The sequence below is a fragment of the Argiope bruennichi genome, chromosome X1 (assembly GCF_947563725.1).
Source record: "Argiope bruennichi chromosome X1, qqArgBrue1.1, whole genome shotgun sequence".
Classification (NCBI taxonomy): domain Eukaryota; kingdom Metazoa; phylum Arthropoda; class Arachnida; order Araneae; family Araneidae; genus Argiope; species Argiope bruennichi.
The window spans coordinates 95,075,488-95,088,041 of record NC_079162.1 but is presented as its reverse complement, the minus strand read 5'-3'; the positions used below and the strand labels follow the sequence as shown (position 1 = coordinate 95,088,041).

Genomic DNA, 12,554 nt, shown 5'->3' with positions numbered 1-12,554 from the left:
TTTATAAGACGATTGCTTTAATTTAGGGTAATAGCATCTAGAATAATTAATTTTTTCATTTTTTAAAAATATACTTTGTAGTGGGCAAATTAATGTGAATTATTGTAATTTTCATTAATTTCATGCTTAATCATAACGGAAAACAAGTTTAATTAAATTTTATGTGCTTTAAAAAGCCATTCTACCTCTGCTTTCTTAACAATGAATTGCACACGCTTAAATCCTGAATATCATTAGCTGCAAAGCATTCAATACTTTTTCATTTTGATTCTGCGTTAAAATTCAGTTCAGACACTAATAAATTTTTGTTGTTCTTTTCTTTTTCCAATTTTTTTTTCTTTGCTGCTTTTAGTAATAAATGCTTTCAGCAGGCTAAAAATCAAATAAGTTAAATAGTAAGAAATTAATTTATTAACTAAATTCAAACTTATAGGCATTTACTTATTAAAAACACATTCTAAAAATAAAAAAAGATTATCCAAAATACTCTAATTTGTGAGGAAGCTCACTTTTCGCACTCAAATTTTAATCCCAACTTTTATTTGAAAAGGATTTAAAATATTCGATATAAAAAATTAAATTGTTTTCGAGATTTATCATAAAGGAGATTAATTGCTATTAAATATTATATTTATATCCGTAAGTCAATAATAAATATGCATATTGTAATGTAGTTTTGTATGCTACATTTTATGGCGTCCATCTTTATGCCTCCAAAATTTCAAGATGGTGGATTGAAAATTTAAAAAAATAATTATATTGAAGTCCCATTTGTTAAATTTTATTTTTAAAATGTAAAAATCAATAAATATTTGCACAGGAAAGAAAATAAGGTAAATTATTATTAAATTTACAAAACTCTTACCTATCTGTTATAGTTATTACTTGTTATGAAGCTCGGCAGTCGCGACTCACAAGATGAACTTGTTGCTCCTCCCGAGATATAAAATGTCTTCCCTTGATGCCAGATGAAGAGGTTTAGGGGTGGCGAGGGGGCAGATCCAGGTAGTTGGCGACATTTTCTTTCGCCAAGTACGCAAGATTTTCACCGCCTGTTTGTTCAAAGCCTGTGTCATGGCTGATTTCTTTCTCATGTTCTATGAGTTTCATTTAATAAATTCTTTGTTAGTGGTAAACTAGATTTATGCAGAATCAGATTATTCTTATTAAATAAATCTCTAAGATATTGCAGAAATTATAAAATAAATTCTGTAGTATGTAGTATAAGAATTCGATGTTGAACAATTTTCTTTACTTACTGACGTTTTTAAAAATCGTGTTTGATATTTTAAAGAAAGGTTTTGTTTTAGTTAAAGTTTAATCGTTCCCGTTTCAAATTAAAGTTCCCATTTTAAGGGAGATAACAGAAAATTAGGGAAGTGGATAATGCAATGAACAGAATGATGTAAGCCTTACATTGTAAGGCTTTTAATACAGCAGGAGTTATATGATTATCAAAATTTGAAGATTAAAAATATTTTACTGAAGAACCTATTAAGACCAAATTACATAAAATATTTAATTGAAATCTCAGTGAATTGGTTGGTAGCTAAAAACGTCTAGTGAGCAATAATTTTAACTAAATTTTTTGTATGATGAACTAGAAAAAAAGAGGTCAAGTGAGATATCATGCAATGAAAAAACAAAAAAGGAGGGAAAGGTGCGATCCCACCTTATGGGTCTGTTTTTTTAATATCTAAAATACTCCTTTTTGATTTTCTAAAATCAAATGCGTTTCGTTAAAAATATAAAAATTAGCAAATTCTCTGCATAAAATTATTTAAAATTTAGAAACCAAATTTGAAAAAAATGAAAAGAATGCGTTGAACTATTTGTCGGATGGTACTTTTTATAACCTTTGTCATCAAAACCAGTGGCGTAGCGAAGTTTTTCCGTTGTTAGTAAATCATATTTTCGCTATCAATTCTCTTTTATATTAGTACGCATATTTCACTTTAAAAAGAATAATAGACTGTGTAATGATTTTTTTTGTCCCATTCCTCAAAAAGATGTCTTGAAAAATTGCATGCCTTTGAATACCCCATCTCTGCGCCACTCCACTGGTGTGATTTTTCTACTGTACTGTACTACTTTGTACTGTCGCCTGCTTGTAATATATATATATATATATATATATATATATATATATATATATATATATATATATATATATATATATATATATATATATAATTTTTAAAAATTTTCTCATAATTATAATAATAATAACCTGCACTCAGAAAAATGTATTTGATATCACTGCAACTCGCTTCTATAGGAGCGTTGTTATTAATCCAAAAACAAATATTTTTGTAAAATACACCTAAAATATTTTGAAAAGATTACTAGAAATACAGGAAAAAGCTAAACAGAATTAAAAAGTAGGATATAACTGAAAAATTAATTTTTTGAATTTCAGAGTGGTGTAAATTGTTTTTATTTTATGATATGATCTGGTGTTATTAAAGAAAATTTTGATTCATTTTTAATTAAAAATGCAATTTAAATTTTGAAATATTCTTTTAGTATTACGTACGAAAGAAATATTCTTTTAGTATTTAGTATTACTGACGTAAATTCTTACAAGTATTTACATCAGTACCAACGATACCTGACTTAAATACTTGTCAAATTTGTAACTTCCGATCCAACAATCTGCCTTGTAAAGCGCATTGCACAAATTTTTAATCTTCGAATGCACATGATGCAGTTTACGAATAGTAAGCCAGTTTATAAAGATTATCATATTAAAAGGAATGATAATTTTACCGACATATAACAATAAAAACTGACTTGTATATATGTATATATGTGTGTGTGTGTGTTCTTGTAACAAGTAAAATTTATCAAAAAATTTAGCAAGTAGTATATATTTTTAAGATATACTTGTAGTAAGAAATTATCAGAAAAAACTTTAAAATCCCGGTTGATTTTTATTTTCTTAACATTTTAGAATTGCTGGTTAATATCCCCCACCCCCTATAAAGCATGATTGTGCTGCTCTCTAGACACAGACAGTTATGTATAATAAAAATTGCAACAAAATGTATTTCAAAATACAATAACCTAAAAAAATGTTTATTTATTCAAATTTTGCACACAAAAAATATTTTTATTGCTTTCATTGCTAAAAAAGTTTTCTTAAAGAATTATCAGTTTAATTTCTGAAAGAGCATGAAAAGTTCATAAACAAAATAACTTGGCTTAAAGCTTCAGGAAAATTTGTTATTTCAGACAAGGATTAAAATGAAAAATAAAATCGCTTAATGGAAAATAGAATAAATCATCATGAATGTGCTCAGTCGCCAAATATTACAATCCTACTTTAGCTACGTCAGAATAAAGACATCCTCTGCTAGGGATGAAAATTCCGAGAATTTTCTACTGCGTTATCGATTGATTTTCGTAGGCACGTGGGGGTTAGTAAATGTGTTTTCAGTTAACTGATTCCTTCCGGAGGTAGGTCGTATAAAACGAAGCTGTTTCGTGTGACAGTTTACTACTTTATGAATTACCTAGTTCTAAATGCTTGAAGAATAATTAACTTAAAAAATTTTCTAATCCGAGGAGAGGGTAACAGACATCTACCTGACCTCTAGAAATAATATCAATGATAAATTAATTGGTTAAGAAACATATTATATAAATAATTTTATAATTAAATGTAACTTTATAAGGGAAATTACTAATTCCTTCATCGCTCGATTTTTTTTTGTTATTCAAATTTATATAATTTATTCTTATTTACTTTTTAAAATTTCAAATTGATACTAGCCGTCTTCGTCGACCGGCTATAAATTTAAAATCATTAGCAAAATTAAAGAACCAATCCATTAATCCCAACCACAGCACCGATTTTGCCAATTTTTTATTTTATGTAAGAATTAATGAGATCTATATACGTGATGATAGATAACATTGATACCCTCCCCTATTTCTCATTTTTAGAGGAATTTCAAAATAACTATATGCATTCTCCACTGGAAAAAAGACAGAATTCCTCAACCCTAAATTTTATGCCAGTTTCGACAGAAGTTTGCGAAATTAATATTTCATATGAAAGCTCATTACTCTTATATACGTCATCATTATTCATCTTACCCGGGACTTCCGCCTCCATTTACGTGTAATGTTGTTGGACAATTAGTTGAACACGCAAACTCAACAATTGGTCTGATTTCGACAATTTTCCTGCCAAATAATTTCGTTGCCTTTCGAATATAATTAACCAATCAGAATATATCATTATTATTCAACCATAATTTGAATTATATTCTCTTTTGTTTTAATAAGATGCATTTCATCAAAACCTGACTTGATTAATAATATTAACATTTCTGCTGTATTAATAAAATTAATTTAATCACGTCTATAAGCTTTCATACACTACATCTTATAACCAGAAAATAAATTATTATTTAAATTGTACTTGCACAATTATGATGGAGAATTCTTGATTAATTAGCTATACTTCAAACTGGAGAAATTAATTTGAGAAATCGATCCAGTTGTTTAAGTCGTCAAAGTTTTGTTTTGTAGTATCTCACGAAATGAAGAGAAGGGCACTGATGACCAGTCATGACTATTTAGGGGTCATGACCTTTTATATAAAAGGAAAATTTTTGAAATCAGTTTAGTGGTTGTGGACGGGCGATTAGCTAATTGGTTTTTCTCATTAATTTAAACATTTTCTTTGCTATTAACTTATTTTCAAAGGATTTCTTTCCTTAGAAATTTACGTTTGAAATATTTTAATTTCCTGAGAACCAAAAAATTCTGAGACAATTGAAAAAAAAGTGTGTAGTGCTGCTGTAGCGGCGGTTCGATCATTCAGTATTTATTATCCGTGTTCCTTCGGGTGGTCGGAGAGTCAATGATATGAATTAACTATCTTAACTGTTATCTGATTACTGCGTACCTGAGATTTTTTTTTTTAATGGAAACTAGTTCCATGGTATCATAGCTTTATTAAAATCGCAAATGTAGGTTCATCTGTCTTCAAACTTTAGCGGTATCGCAATTCATCTTTCTATTGATCCTGTGAATTACAAAGATATTAAATAGAATCCTTCTTTGGCCTTCAGCAATAGAAGAAACTCACACGATCATAGATTTGATGCAAGAATGAAAACCTTTTGGGTTTTATTCACTACCAAATATTGAAAATATTGTTGCGAATTATACTTAAATTCATTACATGTTTTTTTTTTTTTTTTCATGCCAAAATACAATTCTATTTGACTGTTATACTCAGAATAATAACTAAAGTGAAAATAAAAATAATGAAAATAATAATAATAATAATAGCAACATTGGTAATGGATGCAATTAAATCGCAAAACAGTTTTAATATTTCATAAGGTAAAAATGGTATCGTTACAAATTGTGTTTAAATTAATTTTGAAAAAATGATAAAAATTGAATTGTTATTCGGAATTACAATTTATGGCATTGTAAAGTTTTAATATCACTGAAAGTTAAATTTTAATATGGTATAAAGTTAGTTTTTGTGCGATGATAAGTTCTGAAATTAATGGCGGCTGACCCCATTTCATTCTATTAATGGCGAATTTGGAACCTGCAAATCACAGAGAATTGTGCGCAGTGACTTGCGCCGTGCATCCATCCTTCAGCCTAGCAACAAGTTCCCAAAATCTGTTGCATCCGATTCCCTTCAGAGGAGGCGCTGTTTCGTTTTAATATTGATTTATCGATCCGTGAAGCTCCAGAGAAGAGAAAGTCCTATTATTATTATTTCATTTACTTAGTGGTATCGGTAATTTTGCAAACTGAGCAAAATTACCTTCCAAGCGTTTAAAATCAAGTATTTTTTTACTGATTTTAGTTCCATTTTTATTTAAGTAGTTTTAAATGTCAAATTTAGAGAAACAGAAACAGTAAAACGTGTAATGGCAGATCAGTTTCTAAAAAGATGGTTTCAGTATATCGCGTATTAAAAATGCGCAGCTGAAATATCAAAGTAATTTTAAACCAAATAGTAAAAAAAAAGAAAAGAAAAAAAAAAAACTTTTCTTATTATAATCTAAATAATATTTAATAATGGGGGTGGACATTTTTTTTTTTTTATTATAAAGCGCCAAAATTTTTTCAAAAATTTAAAATAAAAAACATAAAATAGGCATATGATAATTAATTAGGAATAAGAAAAATGTTAAAAATTAATTAATTTTTTGTTTTAAATTTGTATAAGCTGGATTGCGTTGCCTTTATAATTAAGGAAAAGCACAGAATTAAATAACTTTCAAAATACTGTGAAAAACTCTTGAGGGTTTAGGACATCTCATAAGTCGTGGGGACCTTAGGAGATATTCTATTTCGCGTATTTAATAATCCGACCCAGCTATTTTGGCTCATATTTTGTAAACAAGGTGCGATAAATACTTTTTTTCTTAAAAAAAATCAATAAACATAAACGTAATTATAAATATAATTTGAACTAACCATTGCATATTTTATAAAAAAAAAGAGCATTATTAAACGAATTTAAGATATAGAAATAAAATTCACATGACTCTTATACCCACAGTATTTTTGAGTTTCACCTCAGCGAAATGAACAATTAAACTCAACGATTACCCGGCTTTCGTATTATTCGGCCTAGTTTTCTTTTACCGTAATTAAATGAGTAAGGAAATGTATTGCATTGCCAACATTGCTAAGGCATTGGAAGCTGGCGTCCTACGATCCTCCCACTTGTTGTGTACAAAATACAAGTTGTGAAAGGAGAAGAGCAGCATTCTGCTAGTTGTTCATTGTTTCACCAGTGTGTAACGGGCCTCAGTTGTTACCACTCTTCCTGATTATAACTGCGCAGTACGTACAGTATTCATAAATTGTTCTTGAGGTGTGCTTAACATTTTTTTAAGAGAACCATAGTGAAGATTACAAAATTTCTGTTAAAATGGGAACATTTTATATCCTTAAACTTACTTTTTCTCTACTAATTCTTGAAACTTGATGCAGTATATAAAATTATGTAAATTACCAGTACAGAGCTTTCTATTTTAACTCTACATGTTACCTGTAACTGCTTCTATAATTCACTGGCTGGCGGTTGCGTTCATATTCTTCGTGGCTTGAGATAAATGGAGGACTTAGTACTCAATAAGAAGTGAAAAAAGATGTATTATTACAGTGCGTTCTGGTACAAAAACGTTGTCTTTCTAGTATAGGTGGGCAAAGAAATGTGTTCATAAAACTCCGGCCTATCCGGCTATTTTATTATCCGGTTTGCCCTTGCACCACATTAGGCCGGATACTCGGAAGTGTACTGTAATTAATTCTCCTGGCTTAAGTTCTTGCTTCATCTCAATTCACTGTGGTGTTTTTAAATCTTTCTCAAGATACTAAAGGCCACTGGCCAACTTCCGACTAGGCAGCTGTGATGAGGAGGGCTGAAGGTAGATTAGTCTAGATTTTTTTTTAATGTTATTTGTCCCTACGCCCTACATGGCCTTCGCGTATAATAGTTATGAAATATCAATCTTTGTTGTGAATTTAGCATTTTTATTGAATTTATAGCGTGACACATGTGAAATGTTTTGGTTGTTAATCTCTGGCATGCGGTTATTTGCTTACGAAAATCAAATTTGTATTTTAGGCCAATCTCAAATTTCGATTGTACCCATCCGATTCAAACCAAAATCTGACATCGAATTACAAATGTAATTACAAAATCACATTCTAAATTTGATATAAACAAGTTACTGAATTAATCAGTTATCATGTTTACATGCTTGTGAAAGTACAGACGGTCCTCCCTTCGTTGAATTTGGCTCAAAATGTAATAGGTGTCTATACTATAAATGTTAAATCTATATACCGAATTTTATCCATCTAGTTTTCTTCGCTTTGTAGTTCGAACAGCCTGACTTCCTTTGAATGGATTTCGTCCGAAATTTGTCAGAATTCTACATTTTTGGTGGAAAGATCATATCCCAAATTTCATAATTCTAGCTCAAAGCGTTTATTGAATTACATTTGCTACAGACTGACAGATATACATAATGCCAAAAATGTGTTCTTTGAACTCAGGGAGATCTAAAATGTGGGGATTCGTCAAAATCTCGCGTTCGAATTTCTTGACGATTACAATACTTTCTCTGTATTTCATATACGAGAAAGTAAAAATGACTTGTTAACTGCAAAATAAACAAATCTAAAAAATAAGCAAAATAAATACACATTATGTCAATTATAAAATATTAAGATTGCAATGCCTATTTGCATCGACTTAAAATGATTATTAAATGAAGTATATTTAATTACTTATTTATAATACTTTAGAATACCTATTATTCATTTAACTGATTTTCGTCCCAAACGTTTTAATCTCTTTGAAAATTAAATTTTAATATGTTATAAAAATCCTTTCTGTGCGATGATATACTACGAAGTTAATGGAGGAAAAACGTGAAATCTTTCTACCCTGCTCCTTTATTAGGACGTGGGGGAACGCCCCCACAAAAACCTTTTTAAATTAATAAAAGCAATTGGTTTTTATAATTTTATTTAACATTTCGTTGCCAATTTTACAACGTTAGAAGACATGGCCTTGCAATTTTATTAATCAGTTTCTAATTCTACAGGATCTTACATAAAAACGCCTTATATATTTTAACCATACGACTGGCGCAGTATAGTCAAATATGGCTCTTGCGCCACTAAATCTCACTATCCATCCATCCTTTATTAGGACAGGGCCCTATTTGTATAAATTTCGAGGAGAAAGGACACCCAGTTTCGTTGAGGAGGTGTAAAGCCTGGCATTAAAATCAACTTCCCAACCTGGCAGATCTTACGCAAATATACGGAAAAAATGACGAGTTAAATTCCATAAAATTATGCACCACGAAGGATATCCAGAAAAGTTATGAAGATGACTTAATTGAAGACAGTGATGCTTCGCAAGTTGATATTACAACACAAACACATGCTAAGGACGAGGAAAGTTTTATTTTAGCTGAAAAAAACCTTACTTACTTTTAATTGACTTCAAAGAGCAAGACTTTTTTAAGTTCCAGATAAAATTTTTACAATTATTCAATAGTATTAAAGCACAAAGACATATATGGCCACATTCTTGACTTCCTTTTCAATTTCTTTCTTTTCTGTCATAATAGCAACCTTTAGGAGCCAACTTGATACTTCTGCCCATTTCTATGCCGTCGATGGAACCCAAATTTATATGCATTGAATGTGGTATCGTCCATTCATTGCCCCATCGCATCCATGCATCTCCAATTCATCTAATGGAACAATAATACTTGCATTTAGATCAACAATTGCGCCCTAAATGACATTAAATAGCAGCCCTACTCCGGCAAAATTGACTTATGCGTACAATTCAATACATAAATCAGTGGCAGCATTAAGTAGGGCAGTGGTGGCGTAGTGGTAAGGTTTCGGAGGCGGAGGGTTTCAGGTTCGAGACTGGATTCAACCGAAAAACCGTCGTGTAATCGGGTGTAGTCGACGCTACATCCCTCGGGGCCAAACATCCTTCCGCTGGTGTGTAAGGTTGGAGAGGGGGGTGCCAGCTCATGTGTCGCTCTCGTCACCCGGATCGAAAATATGAGGTCCGTCTTAAAATAGCCCTTATGTTGCTTTAAAGTGAGACGTTAAGGTAATTAAATTCTTATTTTAACATTTTGTTAAAAATATTATTTTTATGATTTTTAAGACCAAATTCTGTATTTGCTTATTAATCACGAAGCTTCAATTTAGCTTTATACCTCATTAATATAATAATTAATTATATGTTTTGTCTATCGTTTATAATTAAAAGGGGTAAAATGTTAGCAATGCATTGATATTTAATTTTAGCATTTCTGTGTGATTTTTCTTTGATTTCATTATTATTTTCTATGTTTTTAGTTAATTCACTTCTTTACAAGATATGCCATTGCAAAGTATATTGAATTTTATATGTTTATGTATTTATGTTAATGTATGTGTATGTATTTATATTGTATGAGATGTTGAAAACGGTTTCATTTTTTCTGCATGTAAGTTCGTAAAATGTGTACCTTATAAATGCATGGTTAATTCCAAGATAACAACAAGTATTTTAATTTATTTGCACTACGACCATGAAATCCTGAATTATGGAGAACGCGTCTAACAGTGTCAGCTGAATGCTTATTTTTTTTTTTTTCCAATTGCTGCAAGTTTTGCAACTCTTAACCTTCAGATTTTTCTTTACTGAACATATAATCTTCCTCTTTGTAGTAACACTCAAAATTTCTTTTCGTCTTCTTGGAGTATTGGCCACACATCCAGTTCTACAACAGTTCTATAGTACTTTTTTTCACACAATCATGACTTTTTATAATCAATGAAGCAATTTTTTTAAAGAGATTTGCCATCTTTCGACCATATGATATGTAAATAACATAACCCACCTAAAATTCATTACAAGGGATTTTTATAGTGACAAAAATAATTACATTTGTAAAAAAATTATTATTATGTTTATATGTTTCAAATACAACTGTAGAATGCTTTAAAGAGGATTTTCATCAAATAAAGCGGTGATTAATTGACAAATTCTTTAAATGTATACTTAGTTTCGTAACTTCAAAATTTGTTTTTACCAAAAAAAAAAAAACCATGAAAATTATATAATTAAAATATTCTGAAGACTTCATATTTGTTTCTTTTAGCCTAATATTCTTCTGTAACATTTCTGTAAATATTAAACTTTAATGGTAAGTTTGTATTACATTTTTGTACCTTTAAAGAAAAGCGTAAATTGTGGATATTCAATTTCGAGATTCACTGTAGTTGTTTCTAAATTGTCAAGTAAGTGGGTTCGGATCTTGCTGCAGGTCATATTGCAGTGTCATAAAAAATACTGTAATTATCTTACAAAACTATTTTTATTCCTTTATTTTCAGACATGTCAACATTTAAAAAAATTTACTCATAAATATTAAATGAAATCAGTTTATTTTCTGTCTTAAGAAAGAAATGAAGAGTATTTATTCCCCAAATTTATTTAAACGTTTCATAAAAATCAGCATGATTGTTGATTATTTGATTTTACTAATATATACTTATGTTTTAAATTCCAATGTAAGGTTTAAGAAACCCGTTGTAATCGATTTCAATTATTGTGCGTTCAACTAGGAAATGTTATTGGGACCCATTCTAATTTACAATTTTTTCTTTTAAGTTTCTTTTTAAAAAATTATACTCCAGAAAAAATATTATTCTATTAGATTTGGGTTACATCTTAACAACTGTTTTTGACCTAATTTGCTATTTAAAATTTTCAGAAGCATTTTTCATTTCTTAAAAAATAAAAATGTTTACATGCACGTATTTCTCAATTTAAATTTTATTTCATTGCTTCAGAAAATAAGAAAGATCATGACTTGTTTCATTTTTCCTTCATTATATTCTTTCTGAGCTGTTGGACACACTTTTAGAACTTTCACAATTTGTTAATACAAAAGTCTCCACTATTCTTTAAAAAAATGAAGAGTTTTTTCATACAAATATAAGATATAAAAATAAGTTTTAATATAAGAATAAAAAGGAATATGCATAAAATGATAAGCAGTTTTTCTCAACTTTTGAATTGTCAACATTAAATTCCGGTTACATCACAGTACTTAAATTAATATTTTTTTAAATTCTAAATGTACAGATAACTTGTATTGGTAATATGCAACAAACTTCAATAAAAATTATACCTTTTAAATATTGTTGAAATGAATATGAAATTCCTTGAGCATTAAATCATGTGCAAGTTTCCTCTTTTAATGACTCTTCAATATGAAATTTAAAATTACTTTTATAGCAAAGGATTTCTTCAATTTTTTTTTTTCAAAATTGTACAACATTGTATAGTGTAAATAAAAATGTGCCTAATTATCAAAACATGCACGAAATATTATGCAACGCTTCATTGTTAATTTCTGGTTTTCATAAAAAAATAGTTCTGATTTTACTTGCATTTAATGTTAATTTATGTTTTTCTGTTGCATTGTACCATGCGTGGTTAGTATTACTTGACTTTAGTGGAAAAGGAAATTATATATTTTTCTTTCAGAGTGGGTCTTAAAGTACAGAATCTGATTTTACAGTCTCCTCCTTTACTGTAAAAAAATTTCGGCAATGCATATTTCAAATAAAATATTTGGAGATTTCTAATGTGTGCTTTCTTTAATTTTTCGCTGATTATAAACTGAAGAAAGTTTATGTAAGTCCTTAAGTAGCCAATGATAGTTTTACAACACAGTATCTTCATAACTTAAAATATCTATTTTAATTAATTGCTTAAGAGTATTTTTTCAGTTGGAAAAGACACTCTTCAAGTAGATTGTTTCGGCGAGGTATTCCTCATAAATTCTTTTTTCTTTCATATATTTTATAAAAAATCTTTTCTATTTTTACTATTTAAAATAACGATTTAATTATATTGAATTAAAATTCATAAGAAGTGTTACGTTGTTAGATTAGATATATCTGTTCACTTTTACTAAACAATTACTATCAATAATTGTTTGCATTTGGTATCATAAAAA

The 12,554-nt window shown here is 29.1% G+C and overlaps 1 protein-coding gene across 1 annotated transcript in view; it reads right to left on the bottom strand.

Annotated features, from left to right (window-relative positions):
- The window catches only part of LOC129959148 (uncharacterized), a 28,655-nt gene extending 27,681 nt beyond the window's left edge, over positions 1-974 (bottom strand). Inside the window, exon 1 of the mRNA XM_056071970.1 lies at positions 866-974. The gene's annotated coding sequence lies outside the window, so the exon portion shown is untranslated. The remainder of the gene's footprint in view (positions 1-865) is intronic.
- Between the last annotated feature and the right edge of the window lie 11,580 nt (positions 975-12,554).